The sequence below is a fragment of the Oncorhynchus tshawytscha genome, linkage group LG16, assembly GCF_018296145.1.
Source record: "Oncorhynchus tshawytscha isolate Ot180627B linkage group LG16, Otsh_v2.0, whole genome shotgun sequence".
NCBI classification, from domain to species: Eukaryota; Metazoa; Chordata; class Actinopteri; order Salmoniformes; family Salmonidae; genus Oncorhynchus; species Oncorhynchus tshawytscha.
In genome coordinates, this window is record NC_056444.1 from 88738793 (window position 1) to 88759860 (window position 21068).

Genomic DNA, 21068 nt, shown 5'->3' on the forward strand with positions numbered 1-21068 from the left:
CATTACCCCCGTTACAGCAGTATCACCTACTGCTCCATTACCCCGTTACAGCAGTACCACCTACTGCTCTGTTACAGCACCACCTACTGCTCCGTTACCCCGTTACAGCAGCATCACGTACTGCTCCGTTACCCTGTTACAGCAGTACCACCTACTGCTCCGTTACCCCGTTACAGCAGCACCATGTACTGCTCCGTTATAGCAGTACCACCTACTGCTCCATTACCCTATTACAGCAATACCACCTACTGTTCCGTTCCAGCAGTACCACCTACTGCTCCGTTACAGCAGCACCACCTACTGCTCCGTTACAGCAGCACCACCTACTGCTCCGTTAAAGCAGCACCACCTACTGCTCCGTTACAGCAGTACCACCTACTGCTCTGTTACCCCGTTACAGCAGTACCACCTACTGCTCCGTTACAGCAGTATCACCTACTGCCCGTTACAGCAGTACCACCCTACTGCCGTTACAGCAGTACCACCTACTGCTCCGTTGCAGCAGTACCACCGCCTGCTCCGTTACAGCAGTACCACCGCCTGCTCCGTTACAGCAGTACCACCGCCTGCGCCCGTTACAGCAGTATCACCGCCTGCGCCGTTACAGCAGTACCACCTTCTGCTCCGTTACCCCGTTACAGCAGCACCACCTACTGCTCCCGTTACAGCAGTACCACCTACTGCTCCATTACAGCAGTACCACCTACTGCTCCGTTACTGTTACAGCAGTACCACCTACTGCTCTGTTACAGCAGCACCACCTACTGCTCCGTTACCCCGTTACAGCAGTACCACCTACTGCTCCGTTACCCTGTTACAGCAGCATCACGTACTGCTCTGTTACACCGTTACAGCAGTACCACCTACTGCTCCGTTGCCCGTTACAGCAGTACCACCTACTGCTCCGTTATAGCAGTACCACCTACTGCTCCATTACCCCGTTACAGCAGTATCACCTACTGCTCCATTACCCCGTTACAGCAGTACCACCTACTGCTCCGTTATAGCAGTACCATCTACTGCTCCATTACCCCGTTACAGCAGTATCACCTACTGCTCCATTACCCGTTACAGCAGTACCACCTACTGCTCTGTTACAGCAGCACCACCTACTGCCCGTTACCCCGTTACAGCAGCATCACGTACTGCCCGTTACCCGTTACAGCAGTACCACCTACTGCCCGTTAACCCGTACAGCAGCACCACCTACTGCTCCGTTACAGCAGTACCACCTACTGCCCGTTACAGCAGTACCACCTACTGCTCCGTTACAGCAGTACCACCTACTGCCCGTTACAGCAGTACCACCTACTGCCCGTTACAGCAGTACCACCTACTGCTCCGTTACAGCAGTACCACCTACTGCTCCATTACAGCAGTACCACCTACTGCTCCGTTACAGCAGTACCACCTACTGCTCCGTTACAGCAGTACCACCTACTGCTCCGTTACAGCAGCACCACCTACTGCTCCGTTACAGCAGCACCACCTACTGCTCCGTTACAGCAGCACCACCTACTGCCCGTTACCGCACCACCACCTACTGCCCGTTACCCCGTCACAGCAGCACCACCTACTGCTCCGTTACAGCAGTACCACCTACTGCTCCGTTACAGCAGTACCACCTACTGCTCCGTTACAGCAGCACCACCTACTGCTCCGTTACAGCAGCACCACCTACTGCTCCGTTACCCCGTCACAGCACCACCACCAACTGCTCCGTTACAGCAGCACCACCTACTGCTCCATTACAGCAGCACCACCTACTGCTCCGTTACCCCCGTTACAGCAGTACCACCTACTGCTCCGTTGCCCGTTACAGCAGCATCACGTACTGCTCCGTTACCCCGTTATAGCAGTACCACCTACTGCTCCATTACCCCGTTACAGCAGTATCACCTACTGCTCCGTTACAGCAGTACCACCTACTGCTCTGTTACAGCAGCACCACCTACTGCTCCGTTACCCCGTTACAGCAGCATCACATACTGCTCCGTTACCCCGTTACAGCAGTACCACCTACTGCTCCGTTACCCCGTTACAGCAGCACCATGTACTGCTCCGTTATAGCAGTACCACCTACTGCTCCATTACCCTATTACAGCAATACCACCTACTGTTCCGTTCCAGCAGTACCACCTACTGCTCCGTTACAGCAGCACCACCTACTGCTCCGTTACAGCAGTACCACCTACTGCTCCGTTACAGCAGCACCACCTACTGCTCCGTTACAGCAGTACCACCTACTGCTCTGTTACCCCGTTACAGCAGTACCACCTACTGCCCGTTACAGCAGTATCACCTACTGCCCGTTACAGCAGTACCACCTACTGCTCCGTTACAGCAGTACCACCTACTGCTCCGTTGCAGCAGTACCACCGCCTGCTCCGTTACAGCAGTACCACCGCCTGCTCCGTTACAGCAGTACCACCTACTGCTCCGTTACAGCAGTACCATGCCTACTGCTCTGTTACAGCAGCACCACCTACTGCTCCGTTACAGCAGTACCACCTACTGCCCGTTACCCTGTTACAGCAGCATCACGTACTGCTCTGTTGCTCCGTTGCCCCCCGTTACAGCAGTACCACCTACTGCTCCGTTATAGCAGTACCACCTACTGCTCCATTACCCCGTTACAGCAGTATCACCTACTGCTCCATTACCCCGTTACAGCAGTACCACCTACTGCTCCGTTATAGCAGTACCATCTACTGCTCCATTACCCCGTTACAGCAGTATCACCTACTGCTCCATTACCCCGTTACAGCAGTACCACCTACTGCTCTGTTACAGCAGCACCACCTACTGCTCCGTTACCCCGTTACAGCAGCATCACGTACTGCTCCGTTACCCGTTACAGCAGTACCACCTACTGCCCGTTAACCCGTTACAGCAGCACCACGTACTGCTCCGTTATAGCAGGACCACCTACTGCTCCGTTACCCCGTTACAGCAGCACCACCTACTGCTCCGTTACCCCGTTACAGCGGTACCACCTACTGCTCCGTTACAGCAGTACCACCTACTGCTCCGTTACAGCAGTACCACCTACTGCTCCGTTACAGCGGTACCACCTACTGCTCCGTTACAGCGGTACCACCTACTGCTCCGTTACAGCGGTACCACCTACTGCTCCGCTACAGCGGTACCACCGCCTGCTCCGTTACAGCGGTACCACCGCCTGCTCCGTTACAGCGGTACCACCGCCTGCTCTGTTACAGCGGTACCACCGCCTGCTCCGTTACAGCGGTACCACCGCCTGCTCCGTTACAGCAGTACCACCTCCTGCCCGTTACAGCAGTACCACCTCCTGCCCGTTACAGCAGTACCACCTCCTGCTCCGTTACAGCAGTACCACCTCCTGCTCCGTTACAGCAGTACCACCTCCTGCTCCGTTACAGCAGTACCACCTCCTGCTCCGTTACCCCGTTACAGCAGCACCACCTACTGCCCGTTACCCCGTTACAGCAGTACCACCTACTGCCCGTTACAGCAGTACCACCTCCTGCCCGTTACAGCAGTACCACCTCCTGCTCCGTTACAGCAGTACCACCTCCTGCTCCGTTACAGCAGTACCACCTCCTGCTCCGTTACAGGAGTACCACCTCCTGCTCCGTTACAGCAGTACCACCTCCTGCTCCATTACCCCGTTACAGCAGCACCACCTACTGCTCCGTTACCCCGTTACAGCAGTACCACCTCCTGCTCCGTTACCCGTTACAGCTGCACCACCTACTGCTCCGTTACCCCATTACAGCAGCACCACCTACTGCTCCGTTACAGCAGTACCACCTACTGCTCCATTACAGCAGTACCACCTCCTGCCCGTTACAGCAGTACCACCTCCTGCTCCGTTACAGCAGTACCACCTCCTGCTCCGTTACAGGAGTACCACCTCCTGCTCCGTTACAGGAGTACCACCTCCTGCTCCATTACCCCGTTACAGCAGCACCACCTACTGCTCCGTTACCCTGTTACAGCAGTACCACCTACTGCCCGTTACAGCAGTACCACCTCCTGCTCCGTTACAGCAGTACCACCTCCTGCTCCGTTACCCTGTTACAGCTGCACCACCTACTGCCCGTTACAGCAGTACCACCTTCTGCTCCGTTACCCCATTACAGCAGCACCACCTACTGCTCCGTTACAGCAGTACCACCTACTGCCCGTTACAGCAGTACCACCTACTGCTCCGTTACAGCAGTACCACCTACTGCTCCGTTACAGCAGTACCACCTACTGCTCCGTTACAGCAGTACCACCTACTGCTCCGTTACAGCAGTACCACCTACAGCTCCGTTACAGCAGTACCACCTACTGCTCCGTTGCCCGTTACAGCAGTACCACCTACTGCTCCGTTACCCCATTACAGCAGTACCACCTACTGCTCCGTTACAGCAGTACCACCTCCTGCTCCGTTACCCCGTTACAGCAGTACCACCTACTGCTCCATTACCACGTTACAACAGCACCACCTCCTGCTCCGTTACCCCCGTTACAGCAGTACCACCTCCTGCTCCGTTACAGCAGTACCACCTCCTGCTCCGTTACAGCAGTACCACCTCCTGCTCCGTTACAGGAGTACCACCTCCTGCCCGTTACAGCAGTACCACCTCCTGCTCCGTTACAGCTGCACCACCAACTGCCCGTTACCCCATTACAGCAGCACCACCTACTGCTCCGTTACAGCAGTACCACCTACTGCTCCGTTACAGCAGTACCACCTACTGCTCCGTTACAGCAGTACCACCTACTGCCCGTTACAGCAGCACCACGTACTGCTCCGTTATAGCAGTACCACCTACTGCTCCGTTATAGCAGTACCACCTACTGCTCCGTTACCCTATTACATCAATACCACCTACTGTTCCGTTCCAGCAGTACCACCTACTGCCCGTTACAGCAGCACCACCTACTGCTCCGTTACAGCAGCACCACCTACTGCTCCGTTACAGCAGCACCACCTACTGCTCCGTTACAGCAGTACCACCTACTGCTCTGTTACCCGTTACAGCAGTACCACCTACTGCCCGTTACAGCAGTATCACCTACTGCTCCGTTACAGCAGTACCACCTACTGCTCCGTTACAGCAGTACCACCTACTGCTCCGTTGCAGCAGTACCACCGCCTGCTCCGTTACAGCAGTACCACCGCCTGCTCCGTTACAGCAGTACCACCGCCTGCGCCGTTACAGCAGTACCACCGCCTGCGCTGCTACAGCAGTACCACCGCCTGCGCCGCCCCGTTACAGCAGCACCACCTACTGCTCTGTTACAGCAGCACCACCTACTGCTCAGTTACCCCGTTACAGCAGCATCACGTACTGCTCCGTTACCCCGTTACAGCAGTATCACCTACTGCTCCATTACCCCGTTACAGCAGTACCACCTACTGCTCTGTTACAGCAGCACCACCTACTGCTCCGTTACCCCGTTACAGCAGCATCACGTACTGCTCCGTTACCCCGTTACAGCAGTACCACCTACTGCCCGTTACCCCGTTACAGCAGCACCACCTACTGCTCCGTTACAGCGGTACCACCTACTGCTCCGTTACAGCGGTACCACCTACTGCTCCGTTACAGCGGTACCACCTACTGCTCCGTTACAGCGGTACCACCTACTGCTCCGTTACAGCGGTACCACCTACTGCTCCGTTACAGCGGTACCACCGCCTGCTCCGTTACAGCGGTACCACCGCCTGCTCCGTTACAGCGGTACCACCGCCTGCTCCGTTACAGCGGTACCACCGCCTGCTCCGTTACAGCGGTACCACCGCCTGCTCCGTTACAGCAGTACCACCGCCTGCTCCGTTACAGCAGTACCACCTCCTGCTCCGTTACAGCAGTACCACCTCCTGCTCCGTTACAGCAGTACCACCTCCTGCTCCGTTACAGGAGTACCACCTCCTGCTCCGTTACAGCAGTACCACCTCCTGCTCCATTACCCCGTTACAGCAGCACCACCTACTGCTCCGTTACCCCGTTACAGCAGTACCACCTACTGCCCGTTACAGCAGTACCACCTCCTGCTCCGTTACCCTGTTACAGCTGCACCACCTACTGCCCGTTACAGCAGTACCACCTACTGCTCCGTTACAGCAGTACCACCTCCTGCTCCGTTACCCTGTTACAGCTGCACCACCTACTGCCCGTTACAGCAGTACCACCTTCTGCCCGTTACCCCATTACAGCAGCACCACCTACTGCTCCGTTACAGCAGTACCACCTACTGCTCCGTTACAGCAGTACCACCTACTGCTCCGTTACAGCAGTACCACCTACTGCTCCGTTACAGCAGTACCACCTACTGCTCCGTTACAGCAGTACCACCTACAGCTCCGTTACAGCAGTACCACCTACTGCTCCGTTACCCCGTTACAGCAGTACCACCTACTGCTCCGTTACCCCATTACAGCAGTACCACCTACTGCTCCGTTACAGCAGTACCACCTCCTGCTCCGTTACCCCGTTACAGCACCACCACCTACTGCCCGTTACTCCGGTACAGCAGTACCACCTACTGCTCCATTACCACGTTACAGCAGCACCACCTCCTGCTCCGTTACCCCGTTACAGCAGTACCACCTCCTGCTCCGTTACAGGAGTACCACCTCCTGCTCCGTTACAGGAGTACCACCTCCTGCTCCGTTACAGCAGTACCACCTCCTGCTCCATTACCCCGTTACAGCAGCACCACCTACTGCTCCGTTACCCCGTTACAGCAGTACCACCTCCTGCTCCGTTACCCTGTTACAGCTGCACCACCTACTGCCCGTTACCCCATTACAGCAGCACCACCTGCTCCACCCCCGTTACAGCAGCACCACCTACTGCTACCCCGTTACAGCAGTACCACCTCCTGCTCCGTTGTTACAGCACCACCACCTACTGCCCGTTACCCCATTACAGCAGTACCACCTACTGCTCCGTTACAGCAGTACCACCTACTGCTCCGTTACAGCAGTACCACCTACTGCCCGTTACAGCAGTACCACCTACTTACAGCAGTACCACCTACTGCCCATTTACAGCAGTACCACCTACTGCTCCGTTACCCCATTACAGCAGTACCACCTACTGCTCCGTTACAGCAGTACCACCTCCTGCTCCGTTACCCCGTTACAGCACCACCACCTACTGCTCCATTACCCCGTTACAGCAGTACCACCTACTGCTCCATTACCACGTTACAGCAGCACCACCTCCTGCTCCGTTACCCCGTTACAGCAGTACCACCTACTGCCCGTTACAGGAGTACCACCTCCTGCCCGTTACAGCAGTACCACCTCCTGCTCCGTTACAGCTGCACCACCTACTGCTCCGTTACCCCATTACAGCAGCACCACCTACTGCTCCGTTACAGCAGTACCACCTACTGCTCCGTTACAGCAGTACCACCTACTGCTCCGTTACAGCAGTACCACCTACTGCTCCGTTACAGCAGCACCACGTACTGCTCCGTTATAGCAGTACCACCTACTGCTCCGTTATAGCAGTACCACCTACTGCTCCGTTACCCTATTACATCAATACCACCTACTGTTCCGTTCCAGCAGTACCACCTACTGCTCCGTTACAGCAGCACCACCTACTGCTCCGTTACAGCAGCACCACCTACTGCTCCGTTAAAGCAGCACCACCTACTGCTCCGTTACAGCAGTACCACCTACTGCTCTGTTACCCCGTTACAGCAGTACCACCTACTGCTCCGTTACAGCAGTATCACCTACTGCTCCGTTACAGCAGTACCACCGCCTGCTCCGTTACAGCAGTACCACCTACTGCTCCGTTGCAGCAGTACCACCGCCTGCTCCGTTACAGCAGTACCACCGCCTGCTCCGTTACAGCAGTACCACCGCCTGCGCCGTTACAGCAGTACCACCGCCTGCGCCGTTACAGCAGTACCACCGCCTGCGCCGTTACAGCAGTACCACCGCCTGCGCCGTTACCCCGTTACAGCAGCACCACCTACTGCTCTGTTACAGCAGCACCACCTACTGCTCCGTTACCCCGTTACAGCAGCATCACGTACTGCTCCGTTACCCCCGTTACAGCAGTATCACCTACTGCTCCATTACCCCGTTCCAGCAGTACCACCTACTGCTCCGTTACAGCAGCACCACCTACTGCTCCGTTACAGCAGCACCACCTACTGCCCGTTACAGCAGCACCACCTACTGCTCCGTTACAGCAGTACCACCTACTGCTCTGTTACCCCGTTACAGCAGTACCACCTACTGCTCCGTTACAGCAGTATCACCTACTGCTCCGTTACAGCAGTACCACCTACTGCTCCGTTACAGCAGTACCACCTACTGCTCCGTTGCAGCAGTACCACCGCCTGCTCCGTTACAGCAGTACCACCGCCTGCTCCGTTACAGCAGTACCACCGCCTGCACCGTTACAGCAGTACCACCGCCTGCGCCGTTACAGCAGTACCACCGCCTGCGCCGTTACCCCGTTACAGCAGCACCACCTACTGCTCTGTTACAGCAGCACCACCTACTGCTCAGTTACCCCGTTACAGCAGCATCACGTACTGCTCCGTACCCCGTTACAGCAGTATCACCTACTGCTCCATTACCCCGTTACAGCAGTACCACCTACTGCTCTGTTACAGCAGCACCACCTACTGCTCCGTTACCCCCGTTACAGCAGCATCACGTACTGCTCCGTTACCCCGTTACAGCAGTACCACCTACTGCTCCGTTAACCCGTTACAGCAGCACCACGTACTGCTCCGTTATAGCAGGACCACCTACTGCTCCGTTACAGCAGCACCACCTACTGCTCCGTTACCCCGTTACAGCAGCACCACCTACTGCTCCGTTACAGCGGTACCACCTACTGCTCCGTTACAGCGGTACCACCTACTGCTCCGTTACAGCGGTACCACCTACTGCTCCGTTACAGCGGTACCACCTACTGCTCCGTTACAGCGGTACCACCGCCTGCTCCGTTACAGCGGTACCACCGCCTGCTCCGTTACAGCGGTACCACCGCCTGCTCCGTTACAGCGGTACCACCGCCTGCTCCGTTACAGCGGTACCACCGCCTGCTCCGTTACAGCAGTACCACCGCCTGCTCCGTTACAGCAGTACCACCTCCTGCTCCGTTACAGCAGTACCACCTCCTGCTCCGTTACAGGAGTACCACCTCCTGCCCGTTACAGGAGTACCACCTCCTGCCCGTTACAGCAGTACCACCTCCTGCTCCATTACCCCGTTACAGCAGCACCACCTACTGCCCGTTACCCCGTTACAGCAGTACCACCTACTGCTCCGTTACAGCAGTACCACCTCCTGCTCCGTTACCCTGTTACAGCTGCACCACCTACTGCTCCGTTACAGCAGTACCACCTACTGCTCCGTTACAGCAGTACCACCTCCTGCTCCGTTACCCTGTTACAGCTGCACCACCTACTGCTCCGTTACAGCAGTACCACCTTCTGCCCGTTACCCCATTACAGCAGCACCACCTACTGCTCCGTTACAGCAGTACCACCTACTGCCCGTTACAGCAGTACCACCTACTGCCCGTTACAGCAGTACCACCTACTGCTCCGTTACAGCAGTACCACCTACTGCTCCGTTACAGCAGTACCACCTACTGCCCGTTACAGCAGTACCACCTACAGCTCCGTTACAGCAGTACCACCTACTGCTCCGTTACCCCGTTACAGCAGTACCACCTACTGCTCCGTTACCCCATTACAGCAGTACCACCTACTGCTCCGTTACAGCAGTACCACCTCCTGCTCCGTTACCCCGTTACAGCACCACCACCTACTGCTCCGTTACCCCGTTACAGCAGTACCACCTACTGCTCCATTACCACGTTACAGCAGCACCACCTCCTGCTCCGTTACCCCGTTACAGCAGTACCACCTCCTGCTCCGTTACAGCAGTACCACCTCCTGCTCCGTTACAGGAGTACCACCTCCTGCTCCGTTACAGGAGTACCACCTCCTGCTCCGTTACAGCAGCACCACCTCCTGCTCCGTTACCCCGTTACAGCAGTACCACCTCCTGCTCCGTTACAGCAGTACCACCTACTGCTGCGTTACAGCAGTACCACCTCCTGCTCCGTTACCCTGTTACAGCTGCACCACCTACTGCTCCGTTACCCCATTACAGCAGCACCACCTACTGCTCTGTTACAGCAGTACCACCTACTGCTCCGTTACAGCAGTACCACCTACTGCTCCGTTACAGCAGTACCACCTACAGCTCCGTTACAGCAGTACCACCTACTGCTCCGTTACCCCGTTACAGCAGTACCACCTACTGCTCCGTTACCCCATTACAGCAGTACCACCTACTGCCCGTTACAGCAGTACCACCTCCTGCTCCGTTACCCCGTTACAGCACCACCACCTACTGCTCCATTACCCCCCGTTACAGCAGTACCACCTACTGCTCCATTACCACGTTACAGCAGCACCACCTCCTGCTCCGTTACCCCGTTACAGCAGTACCACCTACTGCTCCGTTACAGCAGTACCACCTCCTGCTCCGTTACCCTGTTACAGCTGCACCACCTACTGCCCGTTACAGCAGTACCACCTTCTGCTCCGTTACCCCATTACAGCAGCACCACCAACTGCTCCGTTACAGCAGTACCACCTACTGCCCGTTACAGCAGTACAACCTACTGCCCGTTACAGCAGTACCACCTACTGCCCGTTACAGCAGTACCACCTACTGCTCCGTTACAGCAGTACCACCTACTGCTCCGTTACAGCAGTACCACCTACTGCTCCGTTACAGCAGTACCACCTACTGCTACGTTACAGCAGTACCACCTACTGCCCGTTACAGCAGTACCACCTCCTGCCGTTACCCCGTTACAGCACCACCACCTACTGCTCCGTTACCCCGTTACAGCAGTACCACCTACTGCTCCATTACCACGTTACAGCAGCACCACCTCCTGCCCGTTACCCCGTTACAGCAGCACCACCTACTGCCCGTTACAGCAGCACCACCTACTGCTCCGTTACAGCAGTACCACCTACTGCCCGTTACAGCAGTACCACCTACTGCTCCGTTACAGCAGTACCACCTACTGCTCCGTTACAGCAGTACCACCTACTGCCCGTTACAGCAGTACAACCTACTGCTCCGTTACAGCAGTACCACCTACTGCTCCGTTACCCCGTTACAGCAGTACCACCTACTGCTCCGTTACCCCGTTACAGCAGCACCACCTACTGCTCAGTTACCCCGTTACAGCAGCACCACCTACTGCTCCGTTACCCCGTTACAGCAGGACCACCTACTGCTCCGTTACCACGTTACAGCAGCACCACCTCCTGCTCCGTTACCCCGTTACAGCAGTACCACCTACTGCTCCATTACCCGGTTACAGCAGCACCACCTACTGCTCCGTTACAGCAGTACCACCTACTGCTCCGTTACCCCGTCACAGCAGTACCACCTCCTGCTCCGTTACCCCGTTACACCAGTACCACCTACTGCTCCGTTACCCCGTCACAGCAGTACCACCTACTGCTCCATTACCCCGTCACAGCAGTATCACCTCCTGCTCCGTTTCAGCAGCACCACCTACTGAACCGTTACCCCGTTACAACACCACCACCTACTGCTCCATTATAGCAGCACCACCTACTGCTCCGTTACCTCATCACAGCACCACCACCTCCTGCTCCGTTACCCCGTCACAGCAGTACCACCTCCTGCTCCGTTACCCCGTTACAACAGTACCACCTCCTGCTCCGTTACCCCGTTACAGCACCACCACCTACTGCTCCATTACCCCGTTACAGCAGCACCACCTACTGCTCCGTTACAGCAGTACCACCTACTGCTCCGTTACCCCGTTACAACACCACCACCTACTGCTCCATTATAGCAGCACCACCTACTGCTCCGTTACCCTGTCACAGCACCACCACCTACTGCTCCGTTACCCTGTTACAGCACCACCACCTACTGCTCCGTTACCCCGTTACAGCACCACCACCTACTGCTCCGTTACCCCGTCACAGCAGTACCACCTCCTGCTCCGTTACCCCGTCACAGCAGTACCACCTCCTGCTCCGTTACCCCGTCACAGCAGTACCACCTCCTGCTCCGTTACCCCGTCACAGCAGTACCACCTCCTGCTCCGTTACCCCGTTACAGCACCACCACCTACTGCTCCGTTACCCCGTTACAGCAGCACCACCTACTGCTCCGTTACAGCAGTACCACCTACTGCTCCGTTACCCCGTTACAGCAGCACCACCTACTGCTCCGTTACAGCAGTACCACCTACTGCCCGTTACCCCATTACAGCACCACCACCTACTGCTCCGTTATCCCGTTACAGCAGCACCACCTACTGCTCCGTTACAGCAGTACCACCTCCTGCTCCGTTACCCCGTCACAGCAGTACCACCTACTGCTCCATTACCCCGTCACAGCAGTATCACCTCCTGCTCCTTTACAGCAGTACCACCTCCTGCTCCGTTACCCTGTCACAGCAGTACCACCTCCTGCTCCGTTACCCCGTTACAGCAGTACCACCTACTGCTCCATTACCCAGTTACAGCAGTACCACCTCCTGCTCCGTTACCCCGTCACAGCAGTACCACCTACTGCTCCATTACCCCGTCACAGCAGTATCACCTCCTGCTCCTTTACAGCAGTACCACCTCCTGCTCCGTTACCCCGTTACAGCACCACCACCTACTGCTCCGTTACCCCGCTACAGCACCACCACCTACTGCTACGTTACAGCAGTACCACCTCCTGCTCCGTTACCCTGTCACAGCAGTACCACCTCCTGCTCCGTTACCCCGTTACAGCAGTACCACCTACTGCTCCATTACCCAGTTACAGCAGTACAACCTACTGCTCCGTTACCCCGTCACAGCAGTACAACCTACTGCTCCGTTACCCCGTCACAGCAGTACCACCTCCTGCTCCGTTACCCCGTTACAGCAGTACCACCTACTGCTCCATTACCCAGTTACAGCAGTACAACCTACTGCTCCGTTACCCCGTCACAGCAGTACCACCTACTGCTCCATTACCCCGTCACAGCAGTATCACCTCCTGCTCCGTTTCAGCAGCACCACCTACTGCTCCGTTACCCCGTTACAACACCACCACCTACTGCTCCATTATAGCAGCACCACCTACTGCTCCGTTACCTTGTCACAGCACCACCACCTACTGCTCCGTTACCCTGTTACAGCAGCACCACCTACTGCTCCGTTACCCCGTTACAGCAGTACCACCTACTGCTCCGCTACAGCAGTACCACCTACTGCTCTGTTACAGCAGCACCACCTACTGCTCCGTTACCCCGTCACAGCAGTACCACCTCCTGCTCCGTTACCCCGTTACAGCAGTACCACCTACTGCTCCATTACCCAGTTACAGCAGTACAACCTACTGCCCGTTACCCCGTCACAGCAGTACCACCTACTGCTCCATTACCCCGTCACAGCAGTATCACCTCCTGCTCCGTTACAGCAGTATCACCTCCTGCCCGTTACAGCACCACCACCTACTGCTCCATTACCCCGTTACAGCACCACCACCTACTGCTCCGTTACAGCAGTACCACCTACTGCTCCGTTACAGCAGTACCACCTACTGCCCGTTACAGCAGTACCACCTACTGCCCGTTACAGCAGTACCACCTACTGCCCGTCACAGCACCACCACCTACTGCTCCGTCACAGCAGTACCACCTCCTGCTCCGTTACCCCGTCACAGCAGTACCACCTCCTGCTCCGTTACCCCGTCACAGCAGTACCACCTCCTGCTCCGTTACCCCGTTACAGCACCACCACCTACTGCTCCATTACCCCGTTACAGCACCACCACCTACTGCTCCGTTACAGCAGTACCACCTACTGCTCCGTTACAGCAGTACCACCTACTGCTACCCCGTTACAGCAGTACCACCTACTGCTCCGTTACAGCAGTACCACCTACTGCCCCGTTACAGCAGCACCACCTACTGCTCCGTTACAGCAGCACCACCTACTGCTCCGTTACCCCGTTACAGCAGCACCACCTACTGCTCAGTTACCCCGTTACAGCAGCACCACCTACTGCTCCGTTACCCCGTTACAGCAGGACCACCTACTGCTCCGTTACCACGTTACAGCAGCACCACCTCCTGCTCCGTTACCCCGTTACAGCAGTACCACCTACTGCTCCATTACCCGGTTACAGCAGCACCACCTACTGCTCCGTTACAGCAGTACCACCTACTGCTCCGTTACCCCGTCACAGCAGTACCACCTCCTGCTCCGTTACCCCGTTACACCAGTACCACCTACTGCTCCGTTACCCCGTCACAGCAGTACCACCTACTGCTCCATTACCCCGTCACAGCAGTATCACCTCCTGCTCCGTTTCAGCAGCACCACCTACTGAACCGTTACCCCGTTACAACACCACCACCTACTGCTCCATTATAGCAGCACCACCTACTGCTCCGTTACCTCATCACAGCACCACCACCTCCTGCTCCGTTACCCCGTCACAGCAGTACCACCTCCTGCTCCGTTACCCCGTTACAGCAGTACCACCTCCTGCTCCGTTACCCCGTTACAGCACCACCACCTACTGCTCCATTACCCCGTTACAGCAGCACCACCTACTGCTCCGTTACAGCAGTACCACCTACTGCTCCGTTACCCGTTACAACACCACCACCTACTGCTCCATTATAGCAGCACCACCTACTGCTCCGTTGCCCTGTCACAGCACCACCACCTACTGCTCCGTTACCCTGTTACAGCACCACCACCTACTGCACCGTTACCCCGTTACAGCACCACCACCTACTGCTCCGTTACCCCGTCACAGCAGTACCACCTCCTGCTCCGTTACCCCGTCACAGCAGTACCACCTCCTGCTCCGTTACCCCGTCACAGCAGTACCACCTCCTGCTCCGTTACCCCGTCACAGCAGTACCACCTCCTGCTCCGTTACCCCGTTACAGCACCACCACCTACTGCTCCGTTACCCCGTTACAGCAGCACCACCTACTGCTCCGTTACAGCAGTACCACCTACTGCTCCGTTACCCCGTTACAGCAGCACCACCTACTGCCCGTTACAGCAGTACCACCTACTGCCCGTTACCCCATTACAGCACCACCACCTACTGCTCCGTTACCCCGTTACAGCAGCACCACCTACTGCTCCGTTACCCCGTTACAGCAGCACCACCTACTGCTCCGTTACAGCAGTACCACCTCCTGCCCGTTACCCCCGTTACAGCACCACCACCTACTGCTCCGTTACCCCGTTACAGCACCACCACCTACTGCTCCGTTACAGCGTACCACCTCCTGCTCCGTTACCCTGTCACAGCAGTACCACCTCCTGCTCCGTTACCCCGTTACAGCAGTACCACCTACTGCTCCATTACCCAGTTACAGCAGTACAACCTACTGCTCCGTTACCCCCGTCACAGCAGTACCACCTACTGCTCCATTACCCCGTCACAGCAGTATCACCTCCTGCTCCTTTACAGCAGTACCACCTCCTGCTCCGTTACCCCGTTACAGCACCACCACCTACTGCTCCGTTACCCCGCTACAGCACCACCACCTACTGCTCCGTTACAGCAGTACCACCTCCTGCTCCGTTACCCTGTCACAGCAGTACCACCTCCTGCTCCGTTACCCCGTTACAGCAGTACCACCTACTGCTCCATTACCCAGTTACAGCAGTACAACCTACTGCTCCGTTACCCCGTCACAGCAGTACAACCTACTGCTCCGTTACCCCGTCACAGCAGTACCACCTCCTGCTCCGTTACCCCGTTACAGCAGTACCACCTACTGCTCCATTACCCAGTTACAGCAGTACAACCTACTGCTCCGTTACCCCATCACAGCAGTACCACCTACTGCTCCATTACCCCGTCACAGCAGTATCACCTCCTGCTCCGTTTCAGCAGCACCACCTACTGCCCGTTACCCCGTTACAACACCACCACCTACTGCTCCATTATAGCAGCACCACCTACTGCTCCGTTACCTTGTCACAGCACCACCACCTACTGCTCCGTTACCCTGTTACAGCAGCACCACCTACTGCTCCGTTACCCCGTTACAGCAGTACCACCTACTGCTCCGCTACAGCAGTACCACCTACTGCTCTGTTACAGCAGCACCACCTACTGCTCCGTTACCCCGTCACAGCAGTACCACCTCCTGCTCCGTTACCCCGTCACAGCAGTACCACCTCCTGCTCCGTTACCCCGTTACAGCACCACCACCTACTGCTCCGTTACCCCCGTTACAGCAGCACCACCTACTGCTCCGTTACAGCAGTACCACCACCTACTGCTCCGTTACCCCGTTACAGCAGCACCACCTACTGCTCCGTTACAGCAGTACCACCTACTGCCCGTTACCCCATTACAGCACCACCACCTACTGCTCCGTTACCCCGTTACAGCAGCACCACCTACTGCTCCGTTACCCCGTTACAGCAGTACCACCCTGCTCCGCTACAGCAGTACCACCTACTGCTCTGTTACAGCAGCACCACCTACTGCTCCGTTACCCCGTCACAGCAGTACCACCTCCTGCTCCGTTACCCCGTTACAGCAGTACCACCTACTGCTCCATTACCCAGTTACAGCAGTACAACCTACTGCTCCGTTACCCCGTCACAGCAGTACCACCTACTGCTCCATTACCCCGTCACAGCAGTATCACCTCCTGCTCCGTTACAGCAGTATCACCTCCTGCTCCGTTACAGCACCACCACCTACTGCTCCATTACCCCGTTACAGCACCACCACCTACTGCTCCGTTACAGCAGTACCACCTACTGCTCCGTTACAGCAGTACCACCTACTGCTCCGTTACAGCAGTACCACCTACTGCTCCGTCACAGCACCACCACCTACTGCCCGTCACAGCAGTACCACCTCCTGCTCCGTTACCCCGTCACAGCAGTACCACCTCCTGCTCCGTTACCCCGTCACAGCAGTACCACCTCCTGCTCCGTTACCCCGTTACAGCACCACCACCTACTGCTCCATTACCCCGTTACAGCACCACCACCTACTGCTCCGTTACAGCAGTACCACCTACTGCTCCGTTACAGCAGTACCACCTACTGCTCCGTTACAGCAGTACCACCTACTGCCCGTTACAGCAGTACCACCTACTGCTCCGTTACAGCAGTACCACCTACTGCCCGTTACAGCAGCACCACCTACTGCTCCGTTACAGCAGCACCACCTACTGCCCGTTACCCCGTTACAGCAGCACCACCTACTGCCCGTTACCCCGTTACAGCAGCACCACCTACTGCTCCGTTACCCCGTTACAGCAGGACCACCTACTGCTCCGTTACCACGTTACAGCAGCACCACCTCCTGCTCCGTTACCCCGTTACAGCAGTACCACCTACTGCTCCGTTACCCCGTTACAGCAGCACCACCTACTGCTCCGTTACCCCGTTACAGCAGCACCACCTACTGCCCGTTACCCCGTTACAGCAGGACCACCTACTGCTCCGTTACCACGTTACAGCAGCACCACCTCCTGCTCCGTTACCCCGTTACAGCAGTACCACCTACTGCTCCGTTACCCCGTTACAGCAGCACCACCTACTGCTCCGTTACCCCGTTACAGCACCACCACCTACTGCTCCGTTACCCCGTTACAGCAGCACCACATACTGCTCCGTTACCCCGTTACAGCAGCACCACCTACTGCTCCGTTACAGCAGTACCACCTCCTGCTCCGTTACCCCGTTACAGCAGTACCACCTACTGCTCCGTTACCCCGTCACAGCAGTACCACCTACTGCTCCGTTACCCCGTCACAGCAGTACCACCTACAGCTCTGTTACCCTGTTACAGCACCACCACTTACTGCTCCGTTACCCCGTTACAGCACCACCACCTACTGCTCCATTACCCAGTTACAGCAGCACCACCTACTGCTCCGTTACAGCAGTACCACCTACTGCTCCGTTACCCCGTCACAGCAGTACCACCTCCTGCTCCGTTACCCCGTTACAGCAGTACCACCTCCTGCTCCGTTACCCCGTTACAGCAGTACCACCTACTGCTCCGTTACCCCGTCACAGCAGTACCACCTACTGCTCCATTACCCCGTCACAGCAGTATCACCTACTGCTCCGTTACCCCGTCACAGCAGTATCACCTCCTGCTCAGTTTCAGCAGCACCACCTACTGAACCGTTACCCCGTTACAACACCACCACCTACTGCTCCATTATAGCAGCACCACCTACTGCTCCGTTACCTCATCACAGCACCACCACCTCCTGCTCCGTTACCCCGTCACAGCAGTACCACCTCCTGCTCCGTTACCCCGTTACAGCAGTACCACCTCCTGCTCCGTTACCCCGTTACAGCACCACCACCTACTGCTCCATTACCCCGTCACAGCAGTATCACCTCCTGCTCCGTTTCAGCAGCACCACCTACTGCTCCGTTACCCCGTTACAACACCACCACCTACTGCTCCATTATAGCAGCACCACCTACTGCTCCGTTACCCTGTTACAGCACCACCACCTACTGCTCCGTTACCCCATCACAGCAGTATCACCTCCTGCTCCGTTTCAGCAGCACCACCTACTGAACCGTTACCCCGTTACAACACCACCACCTACTGCTCCATTATAGCAGCACCACCTACTGCTCCGTTACCTCATCACAGCACCACCACCTCCTGCTCCGTTACCCCGTCACAGCAGTACCACCTCCTGCTCCGTTACCCCGTCACAGCAGTACCACCTCCTGCTCCGTTACCCCGTCACAGCAGTACCACCTCCTGCTCCGTTACCCCCGTTACAGCACCACCACCTACTGCTCCATTACCCCGTTACAGCAGCACCACCTACTGCTCCGTTACAGCAGTACCACCTACTGCTCCGTTACCCCGTTACAACACCACCACCTACTGCTCCATTATAGCAGCACCACCTACTGCTCCGTTACCCTGTCACAGCACCACCACCTACTGCTCCGTTACAGCACCACCACCTACTGCTCCGTTACCCCGTTACAGCACCACCACCTACTGCTCCGTTACCCCGTCACAGCAGTACCACCTACTGCTCCGTTACCCCGTGACAGCAGTACCACCTCCTGCTCCGTTACCCCGTCACAGCAGTACCACCTCCTGCTCCGTTACCCCGTCACAGCAGTACCACCTCCTGCTCCGTTACCCCGTTACAGCACCACCACCTACTGCTCCGTTACAGCAGTACCACCTACTGCTCCGTTACCCCGTTACAACACCACCACCTACTGCTCCATTATAGCAGCACCACCTACTGCTCCGTTACAGCACCACCACCTACTGCTCCGTTACCCCGTTACAGCACCACCACCTACTGCTCCGTTACCCCGTCACGGCAGTACCACCTACTGCTCCGTTACCCCGTGACAGCAGTACCACCTCCTGCTGCGTTACCCCATTACAGCAGTACCACCTCCTGCTCCGTTACCCCGTCACAGCAGTACCACCTCCTGCTCCGTTACCCCGTCACAGCAGTACCACCTCCTGCTCCGTTACCCCGTCACAGCAGTACCACCTCCTGCTCCGTTACCCCGTCACAGCAGTACCACCTCCTGCTCCGTTACCCCGTCACAGCAGTACCACCTCCTGCTCCGTTACCCCGTCACAGCAGTACCACCTCCTGCCCGTTACCCCGTCACAGCAGTACCACCTCCTGCTCCGTTACCCCATTACAGCACCACCACCTACTGCTCCGTTACCCCGTTACAGCAGCACCTTCTGCTCCGTTACCCCATTACAGCACCACCACCTACTGCTCCGTTACCCCGTTACAGCAGCACCACCTACTGCTCCGTTACCCCGTTACAGCAGCACCACCTACTGCTCCGTTACAGCAGTACCATCTCCTGCTCCGTTACCCCGTTACAGCACCACCACCTACTGCTCCGTTGCCCCGTTACAGCACCACCACCTACTGCTCCGTTACAGCAGTACCACCTCCTGCTCCGTTACCCCGTCACAGCAGTACCACCTCCTGCTCCGTTACCCCGTCACAGCAGTACCACCTACTGCTCCATTACCCCGTCACAGCAGCACCACCTCCTGCTCCGTTTCAGCAGCACCACCTACTGCCCGTTACCCCGTTCACACAACACCACCACCTACTGCTCCATTATAGCAGCACCACCTACTGCTCCGTTACCCTGTCACAGCACCACCACCTACTGCTCCGTTGCCCGTTACCCCGTCACAGCAGTATCACCTCCTGCTCCGTTACAGCAGCACCACCTACTGCTCCGTTACCGTTACAGCAGTACCACCTACTGCTCCATTACAGCAGTACCACCTACTGCCCGTTACACCACCACCTACTGCTCCATTATAGCAGCACCACCTACTGCTCCATTACCCTGTCACAGCACCACCACCTACTGCTCCGTTACCCCTGTTACAGCACCACCACCTACTGCTCCGTTACTGCCCGTTACCCCAGCAGCAGCACCACCTACTGCTCCAGCACCCCGTTACAGCAGCACCACCTACTGCTCCGTTACAGCAGTACCACCTACTGCTCCGTTACCCCATCACAGCAGCACCACCACCTACTGCTCCGTTACCCCCGTTACAGCAGCACCACCTACTGCTCCGTTACCCCGTTACAGCAGCACCACCCTGCTCTACGTTACCCCGTTACAGCAGCACCACCTACTGATCCGTTACAGCAGTACCACCTCCTGCTCTGTTACCCGTTACAGCAGCACCACCTACTGCTCCGTTACAGCTGTACCACCTACTGCTCCGTTACCCCGTTACAGCAGCACCACCTACTGCTCTGTTACCCCGTTACAGCAGCACCACCTACTGTTACCCGTTACAGCAGTACCACCTACTGCTCCGTTACCCCGTTACAGCAGCACCACCTACTGCTCCGTTACCCCAGTACAGCAGTACCACCTCCTGCTCCGTTACCCCGTTACAGCAGTACCACCTACTGCTCCAGTACCACCTAGTTACCACCTCCTACTGTACCTCCGTTCCGTTCCCCGTCACAGCAGTACCACCTACTGCTCCGTTA

At 56.7% G+C, this 21068-nt stretch overlaps 1 protein-coding gene across 2 annotated transcripts in view; it reads right to left on the minus strand.

The window, feature by feature from the left end:
• The window catches only part of LOC112216462 (V-type proton ATPase subunit S1), a 58461-nt gene that overhangs the window by 11749 nt on the left and 25644 nt on the right, over window positions 1-21068 (minus strand). The window lies entirely within an intron of this gene.